Source organism: Hemiscyllium ocellatum, chromosome 44 (genome assembly GCF_020745735.1).
Source record: "Hemiscyllium ocellatum isolate sHemOce1 chromosome 44, sHemOce1.pat.X.cur, whole genome shotgun sequence".
Taxonomy (NCBI): Eukaryota; Metazoa; Chordata; class Chondrichthyes; order Orectolobiformes; family Hemiscylliidae; genus Hemiscyllium; species Hemiscyllium ocellatum.
In genome coordinates, this window is record NC_083444.1 from 27,796,776 (window position 1) to 27,815,445 (window position 18,670).

The 18,670-nt window shown below is 42.7% G+C and overlaps 1 non-coding gene across 1 annotated transcript; it reads left to right on the forward strand.

Moving 5' to 3' along the window:
* The first annotated feature begins 699 nt into the window (after positions 1-699).
* trnah-gug (transfer RNA histidin (anticodon GUG)) lies at positions 700-771 on the forward strand. The gene has a single exon. It is a non-coding gene; the product is annotated as a tRNA-His (tRNA).
* Positions 772-18,670: the final 17,899 nt, after the last annotated feature.

The following is an 18,670-nucleotide window of genomic DNA, read 5'->3' on the forward strand; positions in this document are numbered from 1 at the left end:
CGCAGACTGCAGGGAGATATCAAACAATTGGAAAGAAAAATGGTGAAAGCAATTCATTCCAGGCAAGTGGGCGATCGTGAAGCAGAATCAAACTTAAATCAGCCGCCCACGCTCCAGGTGTGGCACTCAGCTGTCTCAGCAAGATGCACGATAGATTGCTATGTCATTATAAAGGGGAACAAGTTTTCCCCTTTGACCAGGAGCACTCCCAACCTCGGAATTGCTTGTGCCTCTAAAATGTCATAGAAATGCCGTGCATTCACCGGAGCCATCGAGTATCTCTGTGACCTTATTCCCATCCCGATTTCAAGTTGGATCTTCGCGACTGCGCCACTCAGTTCCTCTGATTCTGGGGCTGGGAATTGGGACTATGTGGCAGCAGTGGTTACTGCCTTGTGTGGGGAAACCGGTGAAGGAGCCGATGTTAAACTGCATTGTTATTGAAGCATACATTTCAACAAAACCTGCACTGTCCCCGGAGTCTTTGATGTTTTGGAGAAATCTATTTGTCTCAGCCTTCAGCATATTAATGATGGAATCACCACAGCCTCTGGGGGCACTGATGTTAAACAGTCAGCCCATTCTGATTTCCCACATATCTGCCACTGTTCGCTAAGCACTGATATTGTGCATTTTTTGTTCTGCCTAACATTTTTTATGCTACTGGAGTGGAGCTGCTAGTGTACTTGCCTGTGGAATGCCGTGATCGTATAGTGGTTAGTACTCTGCGTTGTGGCCGCAGTAACCTCGGTTCGAATCCGAGTCACGGCAGTAATTTCTCTATCTGCCCCAGTTTTTGTGAAACACGGAGGAATCAGTTGTTTTAACATGGTCATTTTCTCCAAGGTGATGACTTTTTTTCCTTCAAATTCTGCTCGCTCACATCTCTGTGTTTCATATGTCAGAATTCAAATCCACCCCTTCTCAGAGATTTCTCTCCCTCCTGCGATCACAAACTGAACTTTCCGTCCCACACCCCCGTTTCATTAATTTCGTGACTCCGGTGTTGGACAATGGTGTACAAACTTAAAAATCACACAACACCAGGTTAGAGTCTACCAGGGTTAAATGAGCACTACCTTTCGGAGCGCTGCTCTTTCATCATTGTTTGTGGAGTCATTTCCTGTTTCATTAAGGCACTGCAGAATCTAACACTGACTCTCACATAGATACCGTTCACTCTGTGGGGGTCAAGCTCAGGAAATTGACGCAGGACAATATCGAGGAAAAGCGACTTCATTGGGAAAGATTAGTTTCACGGGTTTTCTGCAATGGCCGAGCGCTATTACCACTTGACTGTTAATTCTGATGCCAAGCATATGAAGCAGGGACCCGGGTTTGACTCCAACCATGCCAGGTGTTAGAATTGGGATTCAATAAATATCTGGAATTACGAATCTAATAACTCCTATAAATCCATGGTCAATTGTTGAATAAACAAAATCATCGGGTTCACTGACGTCCTTTAAGGAAGGAAACAGCCATTCTTACCTGGTCGGGCCTCCATGTGACTCCAGACTCACTGCAATACGGTTGAGTCTCAACTGCCTGCTGTGCAATTAGGGATCACAATCAATGCTGCGGAGGCAGTGACGCTCTCATACTGTAACAGAATAGAAAAAAAAATGTTCATTCGGCTCTAGCTGGGGTACTGTGTGCAGTTGTGCAATTCACAGTGTAGCAATGATAAGATGGCACTGGGAACATTGAAAGAGAGATTCACTGGGATATTGTCTGGGCTGGAGAGTTTCATTTATAAGGAAAGATTGGACAGACTGTGGTTGTTTATCACCGAACAGAGGAGATTGGAGAAGACATGACTGAGATGTACAAAATAATGAGGGATATGGATAGGATAGACTGAAAGAAGCGTTTCTTATTGATGGAGGGATCGAACACCGGGGCCAAGAGATTTCGGCAAAAGGCAGAAAGGTTTGAGTAGATGTGTGGCAAGGGTCAGAGAGGCTGAAACACTTTTAACTTGAAAAAAATTCAGATGTGAATTTGTGATGATAAGGAATGTAAGATTATGGGCCAAGCGATGGAAAACTTGATTCAGGTCGTTGAGCAGTTGTGTTGGACAAGGGCGGCCACAACAGGCTGAAGGGCTTCCTTCGATGTTGTTGTCCTCCACAGTATCGTGGTTAGTGTCCCCTCCTGTCACAGGACTCAATTCTCCACTGGGGGCATCGTAAATGTTTTAAATCTGTCGTTCTGTTACCCAGTGAAGGTTATTAATGCCTAGCCTTCCATTCTCGGTGGGACGTGTCACAGGAAGGACAGTGCTGTTTGAATCAGCTGGGCAAGGACTGCAGCTACTGGGGAGAGAGAGGGTCAGTGAAAGTGCTAACACGTAACTTCTGCAAACTGCACATTGTGTTTGTGTTGCAATGAAAACCATTACGTAGAGTTGTTCCTGACTGATGTGTTTATTTAAAGCAGGAATCTGAGGAAGGAAACAGAGTAAACCCATTCAGATCTGAGTGCAGAAACATTTCCTGCTGCACTAATGAGGTTGTACAGCGTAGAACCGCGTTTGAATGCATTGAATTCGGGTTGATGGGAGAGATTAGGTGCAATAGTTTATACAGTGGGATTGTGAATTTTAATGTAACGCTCCACACAAAGTTCTGATCAGTATTTCAAACAGTCAATTGGAATTGAGCCACAGAAAACGTTTCCAATGAAACGAAACTTTCATTCTTTCACAACCTTTTGCTGTGTGAATCATACGGCGATCCATCATCCAGCATGGTCACCAAGTTGGCAACAATAAAAGATCCACCAATTTTCTTTTGCAATCACAATTGCACATAGCCCAGTGCCATTTGTTATCTCCAGGCCAAAGCACATTTCTTGATCATGAGCTTATGAGCCGAGTTCCTGATCTGTCTGATCAGTTTGGAAACCTTTTCTATCACTTCATCCCACCCCCTCAGAATTCTACATTTATCAATAAAATAAGGCGTTAGACCAAATGATGTAGGATTGGAAGTCGGCCATTCAATGAACTCAGGGCTGATCTGATAATCCTCAACTCCATTCGCCAGCATTGCCTCGACAAAGCTTCATCATCCTTCTGATAAATATCTGTCTGGCACAGTTTGAAAATACACAACAATTCAGCCTCGACAATAGTTTTGGTAAGGAGTTCTACCGATTCACTGGCCCCTGAGCAAAGAAATTACTCCACATTTCTGAATTAAATAGGCAATATATAATTCTGAGTTCATGTCCTCTGGTGCTCTCCTCATACCAGAGAGTAAACTACCTGCCAGTAACTACCCTGTCAAGATCCCATGAATATTGAACGTTCATAAATGTTATTATGTGATTATAGAGCTCCACTCCGTCTCCTTTGTTTCAAGGACAATAATTCCAGCCTAATAATTATTTCCACGAAGCTCCATTTACTGCAGTGTTGACAACATGTTCGTAAATCTCTGCTGTCGCCTCCAGTGTCCTTACATATTATTAAGGCAGGTTGAGACATTTATGCGAAGAAACGGTTGAAATTTCAAGCACAGAAGGGGAATTGGAACTTGAAATCAGACAGCGAGTGGAAGTGTGCAGATTGGTCCACACAAGGACGCAATAGAGTAATGATCACTCTGACACGGAGGAATTCAGTTACATTGAAGCCATTGAATGACAATCATTTGTCAGAGTTTTTTCCCTGTATTTGGTCCTTGTGGGTCAATCTGATTCTAATCGCTTTCTGATTTCAAGTTCCAATTTCCGTCTGCGCCTAAAATTTCAACCCGTTTCCTCGCTGAAATTTCTCCACCTGTCTTAATAATATGTAAGGACGCTGTAAGGAACAGCGCAGACCTTACTAACATGTTGCTAACTCTGTATACAGTAGAACTTTGTGGAATGATTGGTTAGGCTGGGATTACTATCCTTGAAACAAAGGAGATGGAGGGGAACTTTATAATCTCACAATAACAATTATAAATGTTTAATATTCGTGGAATCTTGACAGGGTAGATACGGGCAGGTGGCTTGCCCTATGCTCTGAGGAGAGAACTAGAGGACATAATCTCAGAATTAGATATTGCCCATTTAATTCAGAAATGAGGAGTAATTTCTTTGCTCAGGGGTCAAAGAATCTGTGTCATTTTCCAGTAACCGCTGTTGAGACTGTGTGTTGGGTATTTTCAAACTGTGCCAGATAATTAATCAGAAAGATTATGAAACATTGTCGAGCTAAATGAGCAGAAAGGAGTTCAAGATTGTCAAATCACACAACACCAGGTTATAGTCCAACAGGTTTAATTGGAAACACTCTAGCTTTCGGAGCGACCCTCTTTCATCAAGTGATAGTCAGGTGACTATCGCCTGATGAAGGAGCATCGCTCTGAAAGCTAGTGTGCTTCCAATTAAACCTGTTGGACTATAACCTGGTGTTGTGTGATTTTTAACTTTGTACACCCCAGTCCAACACCGGCATCTCCAAATCAGATCATCCATGAGTTCGTTGAATGGTTGAGCAGACTCCTTTTGCTGAATAGCATACTTCCACTTGGTTTAACATTTGCGTCTAACGCCTTATTTTATTCATAAGTTCAGAATTGTGAGGGGATGGGATGACGTGACAGTAAAGGTTTAATAAACAGGTCAGGCAGATCAGAAACAAGGCTCATAAACTCTGCAAGAAGAAATGTGCTGTGACCTGGGGGCAACAAATGACACTGGCACAGCACAGGTGGCTGTGTACAGAAGCTGTGATTGCTGAAGGAAGTTGCTCGGTCTTATACAGTTGGCAAGTCAGTGATCACGCTGGATGTTGGATCGTTGTATGATTCACACACATTAGAAATTTGTGAAAGAATGAAATGTTTGTTTCATTGGAGAAATTTTCTGCGGTTCCAATTCCGAGTGACTGTTTGAAATACTGATCAGATCTTTGTGTGAAGTGTTAGGTTAAAATACTCATGAACAACCCCACTGGATAAACTTGTGCTCCCGATCTCTTGTTTTTTTTTTCTCTTTCTTTCGATGTAAATTCATAGAAAGACAAGGTGGAATGCAGGGGAGAAAGAAAAATGCGTTCCTTCTCATTACACCAATTTCATCTAAAATTGAGTAAAATGACTGCTGTCACTCTTCATTTCGAATTTAATGTTTTGTCAATTATTTGTGAACCTCCCGTGCAGTGAAGGGCAAGAACAAGATTCTCGATCCAGTGTAGACCAGCGTGTGAGATGCAAAGAAAATCTGCTCGAGCGGTGCTGTAAAATTAGTAACCAGAGTGTGACTCGATCCCGTGAATGTGGAGCACAGCGGTACAATAATCCACCACCATAATCGCTCAGTCTCCTCAGCACATTTTGTAGAGAGGTGACATGTGACCTCATCAGGTTACATGTGGTGAAAGTCATGGATGAGAAAGTTCCATAGCGGAATCGAATCCACACCATTGTGTTTCTGCTTTCACCAGAATTGTAATAACAGCAAATTCCAATGAATCAGCTTCAGGAAAATACTGCTTAGAAAAACAGAGGGTTAAAGTGCAAATGAAAACCCACCAGTTTGGTTGCTCGTTGCTTTGGCAGATTTCACTGAGTATTAAATGGACCAAACATCATGGTGTTTGTTCTCACATTCTTAACGCATGTGATGAAAGCGGGAAGTCGATCTCCAAGCAACTGGTCACTTCCTATCCATTGTGTAATATCTTCCCTTCACAGTAAATAAAAATCCATTCAGTTCATTTACAATGTTTTAGGTGGAATATTATGCCAAATCTTTCAAAATGCAGACTTTTGGAACCGAATCTTATTCAGCAGCACACATTAAAGAAATTTATTTACATTTAAAGTCAACCAACTTAGACATTGTTTACCCGTAACTTCCGACCGACTTCACCCCACCCCTACACCTTTACCGAGCCACAAGCTGTCTCTCTCCTTGTGAAATTTATTCCTTGCATGTCACCAAATGTGCCTTTCCAAATACTTTGAAAAACAGATTCTCCGAGTGACACAATTCTGTTCTCATCATTTCTTTGTCCTTTAAAGGCTTTATCAAAGGAATTGAATGCCTGACATCTAGATGATTACTTACTTGAAAGAGGGAATTTTCCACCTATTTACTCTGTCCAAACATTTCATAACCTAAAAAAAACCCATTAAGTCTTCCTTGGTTCAGGGATAACTGTTCTCAGTTTTCCAAGAAGACAAGTGAATAAAATCTCATCCTCAGTACACCCCCATCAGCATCTTCTCTAATGGTTTTACACCCCAGTAAACACCGTCATTATCAATTCATAGAATCACAGAATCCGACAGTGCAGAAAGAGCATTTCAGTCAATCAAGCCAATGTCGACTCTCTGAAGAGCAACTCACCCAGACCTAGCTCTCCTCCGTATTTCCTTATATTTCACCAGAAGAAGGGGCAACCTTCCCCCTTGTGATGTCAAATAAACCTGTTGGGCTATAACCTGGTGTCCTGTGACTTCTGACCTTGTACCCCCGTTACCCGTGGCTAATTCATTAAACTTACTTAAATCACTCCCTGGACACGAGAGCGCAATTTAACTTTGCCAATCAACATAACCGTCAGACCGAACAGCAGTGCGAATTACTGAGCCAATGTTCCATCAATGTGAGCAAAACCTGTATAATTTTTAATGCCTTTATACCCTGGTAACTCTGCCTCATCAAAGCAAATCAACCCAAATTCAATGTATCGAAACGTTACTCTGTGCTTTACGATCTGATTCCTGCTGCGGAAATGTTTCTGCATTCATATTTAAATGTTTTTACGCTGTTTTTTCCTCATCTTCCTGCTTCCACTAAACACTTCAATCCAGAACAAGTCTGTCAAATGCGTTTCATTCCAACACAGTAACAATGTGCAGTTTGCAGAAGTCACGTGTTTGCGCTTTCACTGACACGCTGCCTTCCTGAGAGCTGCAGTCGTTCCCCACCTTGATACAGGCAGCACTGTCCTCCATATGACATGCCCTATCGAGAATGGAAGGACAACTATCAATACCCGCACTTTGGAATGGAGCGACAGTTTTAAAATATTTTCACTGTCCCCAGTGGAGAATTCAGCCCTGTCACAGCCGGGGACACGAACTACTTTACTACCGAGGACAAGAGTGTCAAAAGAGGCCTTTCAACCAATTGTGGCCACAGTTGTCAAAAACACCTGCCTAATGAACTGAATCCCATTTCACAATGTTTATCCCACAGCCGTATATGCGTTGGCATCACAAGTTCACATCTGAATGTTTATTCAGGCTATAACAGTATCTAGGAGAAAGTGAGGACTGCAGATGCTGGAGATCAGAGCAGAAAATGTGTTGTTGGAAAAGCGCAGCAGGTCAGGCAGCATCCAAGGGGCAGGAGAATCGACGTTTCGGGCATGAGCCCTCTTCCTGAAGAAGGGCTCATGCCCGAAAAGTCGAATCTCCTGCTCCTTGGATGCTGCCTGACCTGCTGCGCTTTTCCAACAACACATTTTCAGCTATAATAGTGTCTGCCACTCTGAACAATTCAGACAGTGTATTCCAAATTCCAACCACCCACTGGCTGATAAAGCATTTTCGCACATCTTCTCAAATCTTTCTGCCTTTCTCCTTAAATGTCTGGCCCCTGCTAATCGATCCCTCCATCAATGGAAAACTCGTTCAGTCAACCTTGTCCATACCCTAAACCAATCATGTCTCCTCTACATCTCCTTTGCACTGCGACAAACTGTCCACTTTGTCCTGTCTTTCTTCCAAACTGAAACTCTTCATCTCAAACAATATCCCGGTAAATATCTCCTGCAATGTTTTCAGTGTGATTACTTTCCTGCGATAATGTGACTTGCAAAACTGCACACAACACTCTTGCTTGAACCTAATGAGCATTTGTTTTAAAGTTTCTGTATTAGTAAGAGGGCGATTCTGGCTAAGCAGAATTTATTACACATTCATAATTGCAGAGAGCGCTGTTGAGACTCAACCATATTGCTATGAGTCTGAAGTCACATGCAGGTCAGACCAAGTAAGGACAGCAGATTCCATCCTGAAATGACATCAGTGAACCAGTTGCTCTTTTTTTCAACAAATGTCAATGATCTATAATAGTCATTATATTCTTCATTGCAGATATTTTCTGAATCTAAATTTTACAATCTGGCATGGTGGGACTCAAGCCCGAGTATCCAGACTATTACCTCGCTCTCTCGATTATCAGTCCTATGAAATTACCACAAGACCAACGCAGAAAGCCACAAAAGCTGATCTTTTCCAATTAAATCGCTTTTTCCCAAAACTGCCCTGGGTCTTTTCCATGAGCCTGACGCTCAAATTGTCTCTGGCCTATGTCAGTAAAAGCTGCTCCATGGGGATTGCTTTCACAACCGCGGTATTCAAATGGATCGACTTGTTTGAAGGTCCCAATGGTGGGATTGGTGCACGTTCACCCAGCAACAGTGACCGCAGTACTCACAGAACAGTATGAATGTGAAAGAGAGTGATAGATTGTGCATTGCATCAGAGAAATGGGAGGAGGGACGGAAAGAGGTTTAATGATCGTGGGAAGGAGAGGAATCACCGACAACGGGTGTGTTTGAATCCTGATATATGAAACGCAGAGATGTGAGAATGCGAAATTTGAAGATAAACCAATTAATTTCTTATGATGTGTGACACAAAGGACAATGAAGAGAACATTTAGTGCCGTGATATGGTTTCAAATCGAGGTTACTGTGGTCACAATGCAAAAAACAGACGACCACGATCACAGTAACCACAGAACAGGATGCTTGCAAGCAGCAATATGTATACTAGCAGAGGAAATTTTCGGAAGAATAGCAAATGTACATATCAGTACTCAGCTAACAGTGACAGACTTGTGGGAACTGAGAATGAGCTGAATCTTTCAGTTCGATGTCCTCAGAAGCTGTAGAGCTCCCTTGAATGAGAATGTTGAAAAATGAGATTGATCGATTTCGACAAAACATCAAAGACTCGGGGCACAGTACAGGATATTGTTGAAATGTATGCTTCATTAGCATTTTAGCTTAACATCGGCCGCCCACATCAAAACGGAAATGGGGATGGGAATGAGTGTGCGGAGTTACTTTTTGTCTCCATTGATGCAATAGGCGACAGTGCGGTCCTTCTGTGATGGAATGGAGGCGCAAGAAATTCCTCGGTTGAGTATGCTCCTGATCAAGGGAATAGTTGTCCCCGTTTATACTATCACAGTGATCTACAGTGCATCTTGCTAAGACAGCTGAGTGGCATAACGGGAGCGTGTTGAGCCCTTAACTTTGCAGTGGTGGGTATAAAAGATTGCTATTTGGATCTGTGATTCCGACACTGGCGGTGGCAGCTGTTTTTGCTTGCATCAGCTCAGCATCAGTTTCTTCCCACAGTAAAGACTTCAACATGGAGAAGGTGGGGTTGGGCTGATATTTTAAACTAGTTGTCCTTGGGGACTTGGACAGCGAACCGGTAATGTTTAAGTTCGATGAATAAAAGCTAGAATTCAAGCCTGACCTCAGGAACAGAGATCATGACTTTAATTTCCTGAAATCGCACTCATTCATGTCCCGTATGCAAGGGATTCTACCATCTTTACCCAGTCCTGCCTACGAGAGACTCCAGGACCAGACAAAACATTATCTGACCCTTAATTCAAGAATCTGCACGTGTGGGGAAGCAGGCTAGTCGGTCCTTCCAGTCCACACGGTCCCTCCGAGGGCATCCCACCAGACCTCCCGCTATTCCCTATCCCATAAGCCTAAAATTCCCATTGTTGATCTCTTTAAATGGCACATCTTTGGTCAGAGGGAGGAATAAAAACGCAAACACACAGACAATGTGCAGACTGCCCACAGACAGAGACCCGAGGCTGGGATCACACCCGGGTTTGTGATGCAGTCAGGTAGCAACGAACAAGGGGTGAAGAATAAATGTTGTCCTGACCAGTGATACTCACACACTGTGGGTGAATGAGAAACAATGAAAACACATTCACAACATGGAAAACAGCATTTGTTTCTGAGTGGACATAATTTGAAAGGATCGTTCACTCTGGGTAGAAAAAATGACGCCAATACCACAGAGAAAGCAGGACAATGTGGGAACTGCTGGTCGGGATTCAATTAACCACAGAAATGGAACCCCATTTAATCAGTAACACTGGGGAGAGGCCGTTCACCAGTCCCATGATGGGAAGGGATCACTGAGCAAAACCACCTCCGGAGACTTGACATATCCCATCAGGTGTTCGATTATGCTGTCAATGCGGCTGTTAATCCCAACCAACTGTCTATTCCATAACGTAAGTCATAGAGTCATACAGCATGAAAAGAGGCCCGTCAGACCGACCAATCCATGCTGAACATACTGCCAAATAAATCTAGTCACATCAGCCTGCTACATGTACCCGCTGAGCGGTGATAATGTAGTTTTATTACTTTATTGTTAATCCAAATCCCAGGTAATATTTTGGGGACAAAGGTATCAGATTCTGGCAGGACAGATGATGGAGTTTGAAGACTCTCGTGATGAACTGATTAAGTTGGTGTGGAAACTCCCACCTGATTCACTCATGCCAGGTCAGGAAGCAAACTGCCATAGTCATCTGTTCTATCCCACGTGAAACTCCAGATACGTAATATCGTGGTTGACTCCTCATTTTCCTCTGGGAAATAACTGATGTACTAGGCATGAAAGAAAAGATTTTATTTTAAAAATCCCACTTTCCCATTCATGGATGGATCCAATTTTCCTTTAAATGTTGCAAATGCATCCTCGTCCATCACTTCCTCAGCAAGCTAATTGCACACGTAAAACACCCTCTCTAAAAGAAATGCCTCACGTCTTTTATATAATGTCTCTCTTTTTCACTTAAACATATGCCCTCTCGCCTTGAACTCCCCCTTCTGGGAAAAGGCAGCTATCGTTACCTTTAACTTACCTCTCTATAATTCATAAACTTCTGTCAGGTGGCCGCTCAAATCCTTAACCTAGAGTGAAAACATTCTCAATAGGAAAAAGTGAAAACTGCAGATGAGAGACCAGAGTCGAGAGTGTGCTGTGCTGGAAAAGCACAGCAGGTCAGGCAGCATTTGAAGAGAAGGAGAATCGACGTTTCGGACAAGAGCCTGATGAATGACACTTGCGTGAAAAGTTGATTCTCCTGCTCCTCGCATGCTGCCTTACCTGTTGTAGTTTTCCAGCACCCCAACATCTAATCTGAAAATAGTCTCAGCCTATCCAGCCTTTCATTTTGACTCAAACCTTCCACAGGCAACATGCGTGAATGCCTTTTCTGAACCTACTCCAGCTGAATAATATCATTCCTCCAACTGGGCGACCAGAATTGGACATAATATTCCAGAAGAGGCCTCATCAATGTCCTGCAAAACTTTAACATAACGTCCCAACTCCTGTGCACAAAGGACTGAGCAATGAAGGGAAGTGTGTCAAATGGCTTTTTAACCATCCTGTCTGTGTGCAATGCAAACTACAAGAAATTATGTACCTGTACCCCAAGCTTCCGTGTTCTCTAATACTACGCAAAGCTCTACTCTTTTTGATGTACCAAAATGCAATACCTTCCATTTATCCAGACTGAGCTCCATGTTACATTTTTCAGTCCATCGACTCATTGGATTAAGATCCTTTTGAATCTTAGATAATCTTCCTCACTGTCTACAATTCTGATGTTGCCTGCAAATCTACGAAGCATGCCTGCTGTGAGTACCACTGTTTTCTCATATAGATCAATGATTCATATTTACTTGTAATGGCCGTCATTTAGCAATGTGCAGATCATATAACAGTTAGTCATGCAATTAACCATGAGGAAGAAAGCCGCAGACTGCAGGGAGATATGAAACAATTGGAAAGAAAAATGGTGAAAGCAATTCATTCCAGGCAAATGGGTGATCGTGAAGCAGAATCAAACTTAAACCAGCCGCCCACGCTCCAGTTGTGGCACTCAGCTGTCTCAGCAAGATGCACGATAGATTGCTATGTCATTATAAACGGGAAAAAATTTCCCTTCCGCCACGCCTTTGACCAGGAGCACTCCCAACCTCGGAATTGCTTGTGCCTCTAAAATGTCATAGAAATGCCGTGCATTCACCGGAGCCATCGAGTATCTCTGTGACCTTATTCCCATCCCGATTTCAAGTTGGATCTTCGCGACTGCGCCACTCAGTTCCTCTGATTCTGGGGCTGGGAATTGGGACTATGTGGCAGCAGTGGTTACTGCTTTGTGTGGGGAAACCGGTGAAGGAGCCGATGTTAAACTGCATTGCTATTGAAGCATACATTTCAACAAAACCTGCACTGTTCCCGGAGTCTTTGATGTTTTGGAGAAATCTATTTATCTCAGCTTTCAGCATATTAATGATGGAATCACCACAGCCTCTAGGGGCATCGATGTTAAACGGTCAGCCCATTCTGATTTCCCACATATCTGCCACTGTTCGCTAAGCACTGATATTGTGCATTTTTTGCTCTGCCTAACATTTCTTATGCTACTGGAGTGGCATAGTTAGTGTGCGTGCCTGTGGGATGCCGTGATCGTATAGTGGTCCGTACTCTGCGTTGTGGTCGCAGCAACCTCGCTTCGAATCCGAGTTACGGCAGTAATTTCTCTATCTGCGCCAGTTTTTGTGAAACACGAAGTAATCAGTTGTTTTAACATGGTAATTTTCTCCAAGGTGATGACTTTTTTCCTTCAAATTCTGCTCACTCACATCTCTGTGTTTCATATGTCAGAATTCAAACCCACCCGTTCTCAGAGATTTCTCTCCCTCCTGCGATCACAAACTGAACTTTCTGTCCCACACCCCCGTTTCATTAATTCGTGGACGATGGTGTGGAAACTTAAAAATCACACAACACCAGGTTAGAGTCTACCAGGTTTAAATGAGCACTAGCTTTCGGAGCTATATTCTTTCATCATGTGGTTGTGGAGTCATTTCCTGTTTCATGAAGGCACTGCAGAATCTAACACTGACTCTCACATTGATACCATTCAGTCCGTGCTGCTGCAGTCACTGTTGCTGGGTGAACGTGCCCCAAGCCCACAATCGGGACCTGAAGACCAGTTTATCCATTTGGTTACCACTGTTGTAAGGCCAATCCTCAGGTAGCAGCTTTTACCGACATGGAGCAGAGATTATTGGGTGGTCAAGCTCAGGAAATTGACGCAGGACAATACCGAGGAAAAGCGACTTCATTGGGAAAGATTAGCTTCACGGTTTTTCTGCAATGGCCGAGCACTATTACCACTGGACTGTTAACTCAGATAACAAGCAAATGAAGCAGGGACCCAGGTTTGACTCCAACCATGCCAGGTGTTAGAATTGAGATTCAATAAATATCTGGAATTACGAATCTAATAACTCCTATAAATCCACGGTCAATTGTTGAAAAAACAAAATTATCGAGTTCACTGACGTCCTTTAAGGTGGGAACCTGCCATTCTTACCTGGTCGGGTCTCCATGTGACTCCAGACTCACTGCAATATGTTGAGTCCCAACTGTTCGCTGTGCAATTAGGGATCGTAATCAATCCTGCCGAGGCAGTGACGCCCTTATACAGTAAAAGAATAGAAAAAAAGATCATTCGGCTCTAGCTGGGGTACTGTGTGCAGTTCTGCAATTCACAGTATAGCAGTGGGAACATTGAAGGAGAGATTCACTGGAATATTGTCTGGGCTGGAGAGTATCATTTATGAGGAGAGATTGCACAGACTGGGGTTGTTTATCACCGAACAGAGGAGATTGGAGAAGACATGACTGAGATGTACAAAGTAATGAGGGATATGGATAGGGTAGACTGAAAGAAGCGTTTGTTATTGATGGAGGGATCGAACACTGGGGCCAAGAGATTTCGGGAAAAGGCAGAAAGGTTTGACTAGATTCGTGGAAAGGGTCAGAGAGGCGGAAACCCTTTTAACTTGAAAAAATTCAGATGTGAATCTGTGATGACAAGGAATGTAAGACTATGGGCTAAACGATGGAAAACTTGATTCAGGTCGTTGAGCAGTTGTGTTGGACAAGTGCGGGCACAACAGGCTGAAGGGCTTCCTTCGATGTTGTTGTCCTCCACAGCATCGTGGTTCGTGTCCCCTCCTGTCACAGGACTCAATTCTCCGCTGGGGGCATCGTAAAGGTTTTGAATCTGTCGTTCTGTTACCCAGTGAAGGTTATTAATGCCTAGCCTTCCATTCTCGGTGGGACGTGTCACAGGAAGGACAGTGCTGTCTGAATCAGCTGAGGAAGGACTGCAGCTCCTGGGGAGAGAGGGTGTCAGTGAAAGGGCAAACACATAACTTCTGCAAACTGCACATTTTGTTTGTGTTGGAATGAAAACCATTATATAGAGTTGTTCCTGACTGATGTGTTTATTTAAAGCAGTAATCTGAGGAAGGAAATAGAGTAAACCCATTCAGATCTGAGTGCAGAATCATTTCCTGCTGCACTAATGAGGTTGTACAGCGTAGAACCGCGTTTGGACGCATTGAATTCGGGTTGATGGGCGCAACTTGCTTTCACTAGGTTGAGTTACCACTGTGTAAAGCCATTGCACATGATACAGATGGTGCTCAATGTGATAGTACATTTGCTCAGTGCTTCGCACTGCTGTTAAGTCTGTAGGTTAGATGGATTGGCCATGTTAAATTGCGCTGGTGTGTCCAGGGAGTGAATTCATTAAGTTAAGTAAATTAGCCATGGGTAACGTAGTGATAATGTCAGCAGTCATACTATTCCAGGTTTTATTCTAGCAGGTTTATTTGATATAACAAGCCAGAGGCTTGCGGTGATAGAGAGGGGGGCTAGGTCTGGTTGAGATGCTCTTCAGAGTGTACTTACAGACTCGATTGGCTGAATTGTACTTTCTGCATTGTAGGGAATCTGTGATTCTATCAGAGAGAGGCAAATGCCAGCGCTTCTTGGGGTACGAAGACATTAGAGGATGATGCTGACAGCGTTTAGTGTGGATAGAATTTTATTTCTTCGTGCGTTTGAAAATTTGAAACTGAACAAAACAAAACCGAATGTAAGTTTTCCAGAGTACGTGAGGTTTGGAGAGAGGAAGTAGGTGGTAAATTCTCTCTTTCAATTCGGTAAATATCTGAACGTCACTCTTTGAAAGCCATCGATTTAGGGCAAAGGAATGATGGGAACAGAATTTCTGTCACTCGGAGAATTCGTTTCCAAAATATTTGGAAAGGCACATTTATAGACACACAAGGAGTGAGTTTCATCAGAAGAGAGACAGCTTATGGCCAGGTAAAAGAGTAAAAGCGGGGTGTGGGGGATGGAAGGTGCGAGGAAACAATGTCTAATTTGGATAATTTTAGATGTAAAGAAACATCGGAAACGTATGCAGCTAAATAAGATGCAGCAAAAAAAAACTCAGCGTTTTGAAAGATTGAAATTAATATTCCACATGAAGTATTATAAATGGAACAGAGCCGATTTGGTATATTGTCAAGGAAAGTTCTTCCATAACGAACAGGAAGTGACTCGTCCCTTGAAGATCGATTTCCTGCTTTAATCACATGCCTTAAAGATGCGAGGATATTTGCCATGATGTTGGGTTCATTTGATACCTACTGAAATCTGCCGACGTAACTGAGCATCAAAACTGGCATCTTGTTTTGTAGTTTAACCTTCTGGTTTTCTCAGCAGTAGTTCCTTTAAGCTGAAATCAATTCGGAGCAAAATTGAATGCAACATTAAACGTTCCAATCATATAAATCCACTTCACTTCCGATCATTGCAATGAACAGAGTGAGGGTGCAGCAAAATTAATAAAATAAAATGAACAAAACTGCTTTGCTGGGAATTTTACCCAGTCCAGGTTCAGCCATATGAGAAAGACAATCGAGCTAATACATCACCTTCACTTTTCTCCCCATATATACTTCTTCAGGTGAGAGAGAAACTGTCTGAAGAAATTATGAGTCAAGACTAAATGTGCGTGTAAATGTGACGGGAATTTCATGTTTGTTGGTTCATTCTGAGACAGGTCCGACTCGGAATGAATCAAGGACAAGATATTCCTTCCAAGGACGAGGTCAATTCCTTGAAATTTGCTGATATTATTATTCCACTTAAAACAGAAACATAATGGTGTGGAATCGATTCCGCTCAGGCAATTTCTTATCCCCTAGGTGCACCATATGTAATCTTGATGTGGTCATATGTGAGCCCCTTTGCCATGGCCTTAAGTGGCCCTAAGTTAAACCGACGGGTTGGTCTGCCATTGTGCATGTGTGGATTTGAATCCTACTGGGGCTCTTACTTCTATCAAACGCAGCTGTGGATTCCCTTTGTGCCTTGCATCTTTAGTATACAAAGGATGGGGAATCTTGCTTTTGCCCTTCATTGCACTGGAGATTTGTGATAAATCAATACCTCATCAAAGTCGAAATAAAGCAAGTTGATTCTGTTGTAAGTTAAATTGGAATAATGAAAAGGAGTGCAAACGTTTCTTTCCTCCTTTCATTTCATCTTGACTTTCTATGAATTTATATTGAATGAAAGTGAAACAAATAAGGAGAGATTAGGTGCAATAGTTTATCCAGTGGGATTGTGAATTTTAATGTAACGCTCCACGCAAAGTTCTGATCAGTATTTCAAACAGTCAATTGGAATTGAGTCACAGAAAACGTTTCCAGTGAAACGAAACTTTAATTCTTTCACAACCTTTGTTGTGTGAATCATACTGCGATCCGTCATCCAGCATGGTCACCAAGTTGGCAACAATAAAAGATCCACCAATTTTCTTTAGCAATCACAATTGCACATACCCAACTGAAATGTGCCCTGTGTCATTTGTTATCTCCAGGCCACAGCACTTTTCTTGATCATGAGCTTATGAGCCGAGTTCCTGATCTGTCTGATCAGTTTGGAAACCTTTTCTATCACTTCATCCCACCCCCTCAGAATTCTACATTTATCAATAAAATAAGGCGTTAGACCAAATGATGTAGGATTGGAAGTCGGCCATTCAATGAACTCAGGGCTGATCTGATAATCCTCAACTCCATTCGCCAGCATTGCCTCGACAAAGCTTCATCATCCTTCTGATAAATATCTGTCTGGCACAGTTTGAAAATACACAACAATTCAGCCTCGACAATAGTTTTGGTAAGGAGTTCTACCGATTCACTGGCCCCTGAGCAAAGAAATTACTCCACATTTCTGAATTAAATAGGCAATATATAATTCTGAGTTCATGTCCTCTGGTGCTCTCCTCATACCAGAGAGTAAACTATCTGCCAGTAACTACCCTGTCAAGATCCCATGAATATTGAACGTTCATAAATGTTATTATGTGATTATAGAGCTCCACTCCGTCTCCTTTGTTTCAAGGACAATAATTCCAGCCTAATAATTATTTCCACGAAGCTCTATTTACTCCAGTGTTGACAACATGTTCGTAAATCTCTGCTGTCGCCTCCAGTGTCCTTACATATTATTAAGGCAGGTTGAGACATTTATGCGAAGAAACGGTTGAAATTTCAAGCACAGAAGGGGAATTGGAACTTGAAATCAGACAGCGAGTGGAAGTGTGCAGATTGGTCCACACAAGGACGCAATAGAGTAATGATCACTCTGACAAATCAGAATCTAATCATATCCCATTGACATTCCATGGCTTCACTGTAACCAAATTACCCCGTGTATTCGTCCGCAGAGCTAGTACATAGGAAAAAGAAACGAATAGAATCTGGCTATATAAACATTTTGACAACAAAAAAATGTTCTTTGGTAGACATTTTTTTGATTATAAACTCAACTCGTGTCTCCGTGAATCCTACATCGTTTACAAGGCACAAATGAGACTTGGAACATAGCTCTCTCCATTTGCCTCGATGGGTGTAACTTCAATAACACTTAAGGAATTGGACACCGTCCATGACAATGCAGTCACTTGATTGCACCCTCTTCAATACCTGCAATATCCATTCCCTTCACCGCTCAGGCAACATTGCAGCAAAGTTTGCCAACTACAAGACTCACTGGAGTAAGTCATCTGGGCATTTTTGACAGAACCTTCAAAGCTCAGCAGCTGTACTGACTATAAGAACAAGGTTGCAAGATGCAATGAAACGCCACAATTTGCACATCCCCCTCCAAGGGCCATAGCCCACCCTAACGTGGAAAGGAATCCGTGATAAACTCATTGGTGAAACGGTCTTGATGAACAAAGTTGCATACTTCAGCCTTTCACCTTTTGTCTTACAATGTTGAAAAAATGTTGATTTATGCGCTGACCAGACTTGTGCTCAGTCCGTCAGCTGTTCCCTAACCTGGTGTTTGCTAAATTTCTACTATCATCTACAGCCTGTGGTCAACAATACAAAATATCCGAAAAAATCTCTCAATTAACTGATTCCCCTCAAGATTACAGTGGTGTTGGAGAAGCACAGCAGGTTTGGGGCATCTGAAGAGCACGAAAAATGAATATTTCAGGCAAAAGCCCTTCATCAGTAATGAGATTGGGAGCATATGGGATGGAGAGATAACTAGGAGGAGGGTGGGGCTGGGGAGAAGTTAGCTGAGAGCTGGGCGGAAATGTGGCAAATGGAATTCAATGTAGCTAAGTGCGAAGTCGTTCACTTTGGTAGGAATAACAAGATGATGGATTACTGGGCTAATGGTAGGCTACTTGGTAGTGT